Below are 12,238 nucleotides of genomic sequence, written 5' to 3' on the forward strand. Positions count from 1 at the left end.
GTTGCTTTTCTGAAGAGACAGAGGAACGCACCATTAGGGCCACTGTATTGGAGCGTGCTCAGAAGAAACAGGCAGACGAGAAACCGAATGAAAAAGGCCGGTGCTCAGAAAGCGGCGCGACGAGCCGCGTGATCAAACGCTGAAGTAATGCAATGTGAAAGGTACATCACAGAACACCAGTCACAGAGAAAGCAACATTCGTTTTGCAAAAACAACAGCGCCAATATTCATAAATCAGTGATATATACTGCTACATTAGCCAAACTGAACTAAGATCTGATTCCATTAGGTTTGCCTTCACGACTTTGACTAATAATTCTGAAGAAGGGCCAAACATTATAGCCCACAACTTTTTCCACTTGCTTTTTCAGGGTAACAGGCGGTGTGGGGGGAGTTACCTCTGTTTTTTTTTGTTTTTTTTTAATCTTCCACAGCACCTCATGAATCAAAGGCTCTGCTGAGCATTTCATTAGAGAACAAACATGAATCCACAAGAATTCATAAGTGTCGCAGGGTCATGGCTGAGAGAACGAGGACACCTCACACAGAGTGTACTAAACCTTTTGATCCCGCGGGTATGCTAACAAGGAGCGGTTGCCATGAGTCGCCGACTACTGAAAGAGCAGCGGCTTGAGCTAGCATGACAAACAACAGTTGCAAATGAAATGATTAGCATGTGAAACAGGCACTGGCTGGGTGACCGTTAGCATGGTGGCAGGCTTCTGAGCTGCTTGGGAAATGAAATCCTCTACTAAGTAATGAGGCTTAATCAGTGAGCGTAGCATGACAACAGGGAGGCTAGCACTAGCTTCCTATGAAGCTGGGGAGATACCAGGTAGAATCAAAGAGAGAGTCATGTTCATCTCTATGCAGAGAGTGATGCTGATCTTACTTAAAAGTAGATACCGAATAAGGATGCTCAAGGCTAGCAGACTATCATCACTACAGGTCCATGAAGGCCTGGATAGTGGCTCCAGGATACCTGGCAGTCTCTTTGTCCTTTGACTTCCACTCTCCTTTTATTCCTTTTCCTAGTAGCGGGGGGCTGGGGGAAGGCTAATGCAGTACCAGGACATTAGTTACTCACGATGGAGTGAAACGAGACAAAACGAAATGAGAATATTTGTCGTCAACGGCATGACAGGGCATCATTTTGAATTCAGCAGTTCCAGGGATGCCACAGAACCGTGTATGAAATATGTTAGCAGGTAATGCGTAGCATTAAACGACAGAAAACCAAATGACACCAAAAAAAAAAAAAAAAAAAGTCTGGCATCATGGTTTAAGGTGGAAAAAAGGCAGACTGTCATCGGAGGTCGAAAAGGCAACATGGGCAACACTCTGTGAAAGCTGTGTGTCAGTGCATCACCGTTTACTCCTCTGCATGTTTAAAGCGGTCATGATGCCATTTCTGCACTGAAATAAACGTGGTGACGGAGGAGGCATGGGCCGAGTGAGTGAGATGGGGGAGACCGGGCCTTTCCGAGGACAAAGAACGAGCCGAAGAGGCCCCAAGGCCGCTCTCCTGAAGAGGGCTGCAGCTTTCATGGGAGTCTGGTCCCGCCCGCGACCTCTGACCTGCCTGCCTGCCGACCTTCGTGCACTTAAACGGGCTTTCATTTTTATATTCCTCTGGACATTGATTGATTATAATAAGGTTCATAATGAGCCTCTGCAGACATCTGTTTTGGCAGAGCATGGGATGTTTACCATATTTTAAAATGCATAATGTTAGCTACCACAATAAAATACGTATCTTTTTTCTTTTGTTATATCCAAATTATTCCAAGGGAGATATAAATATTTATCTTGGAATTATTGCACACAATATCTGGAATGAAAGTTTATTAAATACTTTTTAAGCCTTTAACCGTATCCTGAAACTGTTGACGTTAACGATGCAGAAAAATAAGCACTAACCTAATCTCTAGACAATCGCATGCTCTTGTTTTAAGAGTGGAGAGCCAGAGCACCTGCCAGGGGAAGAGATCGCACCGATGCCGCTGAAAACAGTCACTAACGAGTTTTGGTCAGATGAACATATCTGAGACAGGTGTCAGTGCTAAGTGGACTGTGTCAATTGTCCAGGGCCTCTCAAATCTTTTCAACAAAACCACATTTTCATCATGTTTTTAAACAAAATATAATCTTTTAATATGAAGAAAAATACTTTTTTCCATGACACTTAATGCACCCCCCCCCCCCCCAAAAAAAAAACTTCTTTGCAAAACGCAGTGTCCTTCCAAAAACATCTGCATATGCCAACATATGTTATGACTTTGTGTGTTCGGAAGAGGTCCAACTTTAGAAAGGCAGACCACAGTATGTAGTTGTATCCTTGGACATTATAACAGCCCAGAATGAGTTCTGGTTGCTTGAAAAGAAAGTGTGTTGGACGAGTGCAATGGAATTAACTAGACTCAAACAAAACAAGAATTTATTGCATGATGTGCAATGAACCCCCTAAAATGGTACTTTCTTGGCTGAGAGGACCATGATTTCTGTTGCCGCTTCAATGGTTTCCGCATGTCGTGACTGATGCTGCAAAGAAGTAAAGAAAAGAACACGCCCAGATACCACATGCGATTCTGGCTCGCGTCAACGTCATCAATGCTCAGAGGAACATTTGTTACTGGCATTAAGACACCTCATAGAAAGGGAACACGAAATTAGCTCGCTTAACTCAGTTGCTTGGTTACCCTGTATCCATATCCAGCTTAGTTTCACACTCCGAACCTGGCCGCCACGGTTCCGCTTTTATATCCGAAAGGTTGGACGAGATGTTGGGGGAAAAAAAGACTTCATAGTACAAGGAGTGCGATAAGGAGATCATAAACAACATGGCAGAAGAAATTTTGGTATAAAGTAGCTATGCAAAAGTCATGCATGTAAGAAAATAAAACAAGTATAGGGGGGAAAAAATAAGTGTATAGGAATCAGGGAAAAGGTAATTTAATTGGTTGTGAAGGAGCTTCACAGTCTCACCTACAGTCTGACTGACACTAACTGACACTGGAGTGCAGTTAGTCAGAGCCACATCTGTGCAGCTATGTGGTTCATTAGAAAGGAAAAAAGAAAGATCTATTTGAAACATCCTCCCAGAGAGTTAGGCTAAGAACAGTGTAATAGCTCACTTTGTTCGAAGATCCCATCGCCTGCAAGCCACAGCTGCCCATGCTGTTTAAAAAACATACCATATGGTTGAGGATCACCTGAACTCCCAGGGGATTTGGAATCAAGCTGAATAAGGGTCAGTGAAACTATTTAAAGCTTCGAGTGTAAAATGGTATATAGCACATCTGATAAGTCAACTAAGAGACAAAGTCACACATGCACAATACAGCAGACACACACATACATACATATGTAAGCTGTCCTAAAAAACATGACCGCTTTCACTTTGAAGACTCTTTAATGAACACGGAAGAAAGCAATTTGGATCAACTCGCAGGGAATTCTAATGACCCTATTGACTGAGACGGTGTCTGCTTATGTTGATAAATGGTTACATACAAAGTGCATTGCTTTCACCTTTATATGGAGTACGATAGCATCTCCAGTGCACTAATTGAGAGAATTTTACCACTCAAAAGCAGAAAGTCTTTTACCATTTTTGACAGAGATTTTACGTTGGGTTTTAAGGTTCCTAGGAACATATGTCAGATGAGGTCAATCATTAGACATCATGTCTAATAGTCAGATGCAACATCAAATCTTAAATTTGTTAGATAAGGGCAAACAGAAGAGATTTCTCAATAGGAAGGGTTAGAGGACTTTACACTGAAAGGCATGAACATTAATGATCATTTACATACATAATAGCCCAATTAAAGCAAATGTAACTACTTTTCTTTATATTGTATTCCTAACCTAGCCTGTTTTTATAGCCTGGTTTCTCTTTTTTTTGATAATTACATTCAGCCAGGATATAAGAACATTGTAGGGCTGACTCCCAGGAACACTTGACACAAACTTGCAATCTGAACAGAGAGAGAGCAAACAAGCCATCTTTGTCTCCCACCAATTGGGTCTCACACATCTTTTTCTTCCCGTGGTTCCCATGGTGATGGACCTCCAAAACTCTGGGCCAAGTCGCCATAACAACCGTCTCAAAAGAAGTACTGGGACGGCCCTTGCCAAGAAATGAGTGAACAAGTGGGGCTTGAAGAGGAAATTCTTCTGCACCAACCCTCACCCACTGCCCCACCTCCAATATCTCCACCCATTCTATCAACCAGGCCATCGATTCAGACGGATTAAGCAGATTAGGGCCCACCTGGCTCTACAGATCCCCACAAGAGCACTATTCATTACAGTCGGCATTCAAAGCCCCGCCCCCACTGAATTGTTTTGGTCGGAGAGACGCCGAGACTGGTCGACAGGGGAAACGACTGGCTTAAACTGCCGCAGCTCCGCTGATAGTCCTTTTCCTTCTGAAAGCATTGCTTGACATCATTGTAAAACCGTTAAGCCTTGAATATTGCTGCTGTGCTCAGGGAAGATCATGATCTCGACTTCCGAGAATGCCTTGGACTTGGGCGCAACGCTGCTGCCTTCAAAGGTATGTAGCGTCTCGCGGTGACAGCGTGACACCACTTTGTGTCTGGGCTCCATCCTGGAAAAGAGGACCGCCGACAACCAAGGTTGCATCGAACGGCAGGTGAAAATCAGCAATCCTTAATTAAATGTTAAAGAAGTTAAAGCTAAATCTTTGTGCTTTGCATTCAGAACCATCCACGAGACAGCAAGGGTCAGTTCACAAAGCGCGCCGCCACACGCCGCTGCCCTAAAGACACAATTTGTCACTGTGTGTGTTAATGATGCATGTACACAGCCCCATCAGTCTCAGAATGGGCACGAGTGGTACATCTGGAGCCAGCTCGGCCAGCCTCCACAGCCCACCATGAACGCCTTCGGCTGAGCGCAGCACGTTAGCGTGTATGCCAGCGAGAGGCACTGGACAGCATGGATCAGCAGGCGCGCTAGCGGCTGGTTTCCGAGCATCGTTTTAGCCCAGGAAATCTGCCTGAGCTGGACACATGTCCCTACAGGCGAATTTCTCTAATGACTTATTAAGGAGATGAGAACATAATTAGCCCACAGCTGTAGTGACTCTCTGTCGCAGGGCAAAGACAGAGTGAAGGTTCTGAGGTGTCTGGGCAGGCACACTCCACATCGTCACTGCGCTCAGAAGACGATTCTACGTGCTCCAAATGTTGGTGATGCTTAATGTAGGATTTGCTGTCAGACATTCATCAGCTCAGCAGGTGAAAAAAAAAAAAGGCACTTCAGCTAAAGTGCTGGCACAAGTGCCAGCGTTGATCACACAGCATCAAGCATAGCTCCAGCACACACAATGATACTCCAGCAAATATCTAATAATGTTTTACTTCGGCCAACCCTACAAGATTTCGTGACGGACTGTTAGCATGCTAAGACAAAAGCTAACACATTTGCATTTGGAAAAACCTTCCGAGGATATCGTCGGCTTAAATATTGCTCCCACGCACAAATCACTTGAATTCTGTGCAAAGCTCGCTGGCCCGGTGTCTTGTCTGACTCTTGCAAACCAGTAGGGGTGGCGCTTTCACTGAGTCTGCCTGTGGTCCAAGGGCCAGCTTACATCATTCACAGCACAATCAGCTGGGTTTGCTGAACATGTTCATGAGGTTTTAATGAGGGCATCACAAATACTCCACTGGCATCAATATTCTGAAATCAACATGGTCCAAGAGGCCATTTGCCCATAATTGCATGTTTAGGTCTTTAATTCATACTGAGTGGACGAATATATCTGCTGAATATTCTTGAGAAGGGGATCTGATGGAAGATGGTTTTACGGGGGGGGGGGGGGGGGGAGAAAATGCCTATTCGAAGGAGTGGCCATTTACTTATGTATTTATTCATTTATTTCCTTATTTATTTTGAATATCCATCTCTGGACACTCAACAGATGCAAGTACGGATACTGTGAAATAGATGCAATACTCAATATAATGTTTAAGCAAGCTAATCTCAAGCTAACCAGACAGGGAAAAATTATTAAGCATTATGATGTGCACAATACAGTCAGGTAAATATGGAGCACAGGCAACACAAACACATACTGCACCATGGTTTCAAGATTCATCTGCTTTGACTTTTTGGAGGAAAGCTCAGGTGAGAACCGTACTTTGCCATCTACCATCCTGGAGAAGTTCTCCAAGAACCTCACAGGCTTCTGGTACCTCCAGCCAGGTACATCTCCTCTGCCATTAGCTGGCAGCTCATTGAGTGTCAGCACCTCCAAAGCATTCCCCCCATGGGGCAAATCACCTTCCCAGCAGTTCTCCTGCACACGCAGCCTAAGGCAGCACGGCAGTGAAGTTTAAAATGGGTGCAACAGGTCGAATGAATGACATTAGTCCTGCCTCATTAACTCTCCATATAAATAGGACAGGCACATTCATCGGCTGCTGAGGTCGAATCTCCACCCGTTACCCAGCCCAGGTCTGAGTAGGGCTCGGTTAGGATGGGGTTATGATATCACCACGGGCTATTCTCCTGTGGCAGGTACTTACAGTTCAACAAAAGAGCCTGAACTTGAGAAAGGAATGATGCATGTTCAAACCACCTGCACGAAGAGAAACAATCCTAAGTCAGTGGTCTGGGAAGGCTTGCTTTATCTTTCTTTAAAAAGCTAGTAGATAAAAGGGAACAGACGACCACTATTAAATATTTACGAGCTTCTTACAAGGGGAGCATATGTTTTATTGATTGGGTTAAAAGAACAATGGGCGCCAACGTTTCAACTTTTAAGAGCTCCTGTGAGCAGTGCAAACTTCTTGGAGAAAAGAGACTTAGTCTGTGGAGAGCTCTCTCTCTGGAGCCATTTGGCCCACTCTGCAGCAGAAATTTGGAGTAGCGCAAGTTTCGCTTAACCCAAACACCTAGGTAACTGTCTGCTCACGACAGACCACCAGGGGAGACATAAAACCTGATGGAGAAATGGACTGAGGAGATGGGAGGGAGGGCCGCACCCAATCGCCAGTCTGTTCTGAATTAAACATTGGACACATGGTACATCGGCACGCTTGAGGTCTCACTAGCATGGGCGCTTCTGCAAAATGGTTGTTTTCTGCTCTCATGGGCTCTCACTCTTGAATAGGCCACAGTGGAGGAGGAGTTTGAGTGAGATGTTTGCAGTACATTACACTTTAAGGGGCAACTACACCAGAGACAAAAGCCCCAGCGAAGACTATTGTTGTTAAAGTCTTTCATATACATATGCTCCTGAACCCAGAGGAGGAGGATGACCACACACCATTTCTTAACAAAGCTAGATAGCATGTTAGCCTTTAATTTTATTTATTTATTTATTTTTAATTTATATGTTAGATATTATCAACATCGTATATAATAATTGCATTTTTAAATCAATGTGATTTTAAGGTGAAACTTTTGTTAAAGCACCATTGCATTACACTTGCTAGGATTCAAAATGATCCCACTAGAACATCTAGAAAAGGGCCACCATGTACATTTGTCCCTAAAACAAATGTCTTTAAAATTCACTCCGATGTCTGTCCCTCTTGGAGTGCGAGAAACTGCTCATGCTTGCGTGTGCGCACGGCGGCCGTTGCCGAGCAAGGAACGCTAAGCTCCAGGATAAACAGCACAGCTCTTTTGTCAACAGGATTTCCTTCTTTGTTGTCAAGCAGTCTATCACATCTCCCTCCTCTGTCATGGTGATAAGAGGTGTGAATGGGAGATTAATGGCCCAAGCTGTGATGGCTTTACCTCCACCCTGCCCTCCACGAAAAGCTACGAAGAATGGGAGCTAAAACCTCAAAAAATGCATCAACTGTCAAATACCTCAAATTCCACCTCAGCTGACTGACTGAGAGGAACACAACTACAGGGGCGCTCTCTCGGCCAGCCGAAAAACAGAGGTGATCATTTTAGAAGCACTCAGCATTAATTATAGTTAAGTCTTAAAACTGACCCGTAAAAAACCAAAAACAAAACAAGATGCTAACATTATCATACTCCCACAAACAAGCCTGAAACATGATCAGCACACAACAGTTAAAGCAACAATCTTTTGTGGGAATATAAGGAACTTTATATCTTTAAATGTAAATTAAATTTAAATCTGTATTTTTATTTTTTGGTTATGTTTGGTGTTATGGTGTCATTCTTTGCTTTGTTCAGCCCCAGAATGCGATTTTGAGGTAAGCAGGCTATAAATGAACTGCTCACAGCTGACTTGAAACAGTACAATTAATTATAGGTAATAAGTTGTTTATTTGGTATTGAAAATAAACAACTAATGCTTAAGAAAAGGTCCCCAAACACAAACAACAATAAGTCATGACTGATGACATACCATATCCACTGTGAAAAAATGCTTCCAGTGAAACCAGGCTTATAACAGAATCCATGCGACATTTTTTTTTTAAACTGTGCTCCAAAGCAGCGATCACAGTTAAATAAGTAAATAAATAAAAACATGAGTAGGAGCTGTATGCAATTGAAACCGCATTAGAATTAACATAAAAAAAATAAATAAAAAATTTCCAGGATGCCAGAGGACAATTGTGCATGTGACGCTGTTCGTCACAGTAGCGAACCCTTATGGGTGGTGGGGGGTGGTCACAGTGTTGCCACTATTACGAATACATCTGTTCATTTCTGCTCCATTCTGGCCCTACCTCCCTGTCTTATCATCTGTGCAAAAGGTCTTAGCCCGCCTGCCCCTTGACACGAGCATGGGACAGAGGGCGGCATGCTCGTCGTAATTACACCGGAGCTTTTCTGATGAGGCCCCACCGTGCAAGGAGGGTACTTCAATTATTCATGCTGAGTTGCATCAAAGGGGCTTGTGGGAAGTTATTTTTTTTTTCCAGAAGTAGGGAGAAGGGGGAGGGAAAGGCATCTGCCTCTTCAGAAGACCCGTTTTAAAGAGCTACTTAATGTACGCTCAGACCTGGCCTCTGACTATGGGGCTCTGGCTCCGTGCTAGTGGCTGTATGATTATGATGGAAATCATTATCGTGACCAATACTGAGATTGTGATTAACATGATTATTAGAAATGCATTTCCATGGAAACGCACATGAGCACCTGTGATTCCTCAGAATGCTCCCTGCACATTCAGCAGAGGTTTCAGTGATGCATTGAGTTGTACTAATAACCTCAGAGCAGGAGCATATGCAGAAAAAAGGGGGCCTAGTCTCTCTCTCTCTCTCAGACACACACACACACACACACACACACACACACACACACACACACACACACCTTGCAGTTCCTTTTATTGGGTGGCTCTAATGAAAAGTGCTGTAGCGAGACCGTTCAGTTGATCTTTAATATGGTCCCTTTCCTCATTAAAACAACTGACAGCTGTCTACTTACACTCCCTGTCTCTTGCTGAGTCAGGACCAACACACACACACACCCACACACACTCACACACACACCCACACACCCTCTCATACACTCACACACCTACAAACACGTACACATATATGCAAACACCCACCCACCCACATATACACACAAACACACACACCAGCTAATTAATCTGCTCCGCTAATTCCCAATTCCCCCCGTAAAGGCACTGAACTTTCTCCATGAAGGCCCGCTGTGTAGCTGTCACAGGATCAGCCGCGCGTGCGGCGTGCAGCCCAGACACCGGCATCATGAGCCTGGTGACAGTTCTGTGTACATTCAAACGGAGCTCATTACCGCGACATTCCCACCACAGCTTGTATGATCTTGTGCTGGGAGCTACTGAGGTGCCACAGCTGAAAGTTGAATCTCCAGAGGAAAGACACCCACCCACCCACAGACACGCACACACTCTCTCACACACACAGTCTCTCTCATACACTCTCTCTCTCATGCACACACACACACACGCCCACAAACCCTCTCATATATTCTCTCTCTCTCTCACACACACACACACACACACCATACATACACACCCACACAAACCCTCTCATATATTCTCTCTCTCTCTCACACACACCATACATACACACCCACACAAACCCTCTCATATATTCTCTCTCTCTCTCACACACACACACACACACACACACACACACACACACACACACACACACACACACACACACACACACACAGATGCTCCACAGCTGAAAGCTGAATCTCCAGAGGACAGAGGTGGCAGCAGCTGCATTGGAGCAAAGCAGCATGCTGATGTCTGGTTCATTTCAGGTGCTAGAGGCTTTACACGTGCGCAAAGACACTGCAATAACTCTTCCAACGTGTACAAAGTACAAAGTTTATGTGGCTTAAGCACTGTGAAATCTATGATGACTTATGGGAGCTAGCATGGAGCAGTGATAGATCAGTGGTTAAGGTACTTGTCTACTAATCAGAAGGTTGCCAGTTGCCACTATTGGCCTCTTATGGGAGCTAGCATGGAGCAGTGATGGATCAGTGGTTAAGGTACTTGTCTAGTAATCAGAAGGTTGCCAGTTGCCACTATTGGCCTCTGAGCAAACGCCTTAATCCTCAGGTTCTCAAAGTTATGTTCAGTCAGAATTGTAAATTTGGATAAAAGCATCAGCCAAATGCCGTAAATGTAGCATAGAAGCTAATGTGAAAGTGAAAATGGAAGCTATCATGAGATGGTGTGTGAAAACGGAGATGGCGTAACAGAAAAGATGAGGAAAACTGGCAAAGAACTTCAATAAACCTTCAGAATTAACCAACGGGTGTTTTGTGGATATAAGCACAAATAAAAGGCATCTCTGCGAACATCATTGTCTACTTCTCTGAGATTAGAAACACAGTGACATTTGTTGTTTGAAACTGAATGACAGTTAAAGCTCATTCATTGGCAGTATGTAAGCACATGGCACTTTACAGTGTGTAACATGTAACATGGTTAAAAGAAGTACAAAATGCTTACTTTCAATGAAATGTGTCTAGTCTAAACATTAAAAGTTCAAATATTTAAGTGCAACCGAAAGATGTATGTGATAGTGTTTATGTTGTAGCTTTTCTCCCCAGTGACGGTCGTTGCCAGCTCCCACTAGTTGTTTAAGCCTCCCATATCGCAAGACGTCCTAGCAGGCCGAGGGATAATTGTGTCCATGATCTGGCAACCGCGGCGGTCATGGCACCAACAGAGTGAAACTTGGATCTCTGTGCCGGGATATCCATACTCCACACTTCCCTCTTACTGTTTAACCCTTTGTAATACCACCAGAAATATTCACTTCTTGGATCAGTAATGGATACCCCGGTCAAGTACTGGATTAAACTACTGAACTACACAGACCTCAGCAGACGTTGGAAAGTACCATCCTATTGACCTGTTTTTCTGCTGAGGAAGGGAAAGGTATGAGAGAGAGAGAGAGAGAGAGAGAGGGGAAGAAAGCAAAACATACAGTCTAACTCTTGATGTTTCCCCCTTTGATTTCAGTTCAAAGAAATCAATGTCACAGGTAGGCAAAATGTACAAAGCAAAACACAGCCAAATCAGTGCTGGTCTTCCTCATCCAGCTCAAGAAAACACAAACAACACCAGGCAATGAAACAGCAGCACTGACCAATCTCACTGCTATAAAGAAGCTTCCATTTTAACAAATACTAGAGAACAAAAGCAAAACAAGTGAACTTAACTCCTAAAATGAAGCAAAATGTACCACCCCCACCCACACCCACACAGACACACAGCCTGTCCTCAGTCTATGACGGTAAATCAAGCCATATTGACTTTAAGCCATATATTTCTATATTATATCTAGCTGCTGAAGGATTTTATGGCTATAGCAGCAGTAGATACACAAACATTTGGAGGGTCATATCTTCATGGATTCACATGCTATGATGCAATGCATTAATATCTTTGTATCATCTCTGTTTAATATCTTATCTAACATTAGTATCAATGTGCACTGTTTTTGTTTTTTTATTGCTCACCGCATATTAACATTACGGCTTCATACGAATCTCACTTAATATGATTATTGCTCTAATTCTGGTCCTAACAAGTACTTTTGCCCTACAGAAAGCAACTAGTGTGTGCCTCCATGTCAATCAATCGCTCTATCAGCATATCAACCAGTCTATCGCCCCCTGCTGGTGGGCTCTGTTATGTGGCGCCGGCTTTGCTGGTGATTTTGTTTGTGTTTACATCTTTTGCTGCATGTTTCTCCCTGTGTTGGTTTGTTGCCACGCCTCCCTCAGGTGGGATGTTCGGTGCCTCATTGGTCAT

At 43.8% G+C, this 12,238-nt stretch overlaps 1 protein-coding gene across 1 annotated transcript in view; it reads right to left on the minus strand.

Moving 5' to 3' along the window:
- tmem132e (transmembrane protein 132E) overlaps positions 1–12,238 on the minus strand; it is a 187,259-nt gene that overhangs the window by 69,743 nt on the left and 105,278 nt on the right. The window lies entirely within an intron of this gene.

Source organism: Electrophorus electricus, chromosome 8 (genome assembly GCF_041902795.1).
Source record: "Electrophorus electricus isolate QZ-2024a chromosome 8, ASM4190279v1, whole genome shotgun sequence".
Classification (NCBI taxonomy): Eukaryota; Metazoa; Chordata; class Actinopteri; order Gymnotiformes; family Gymnotidae; genus Electrophorus; species Electrophorus electricus.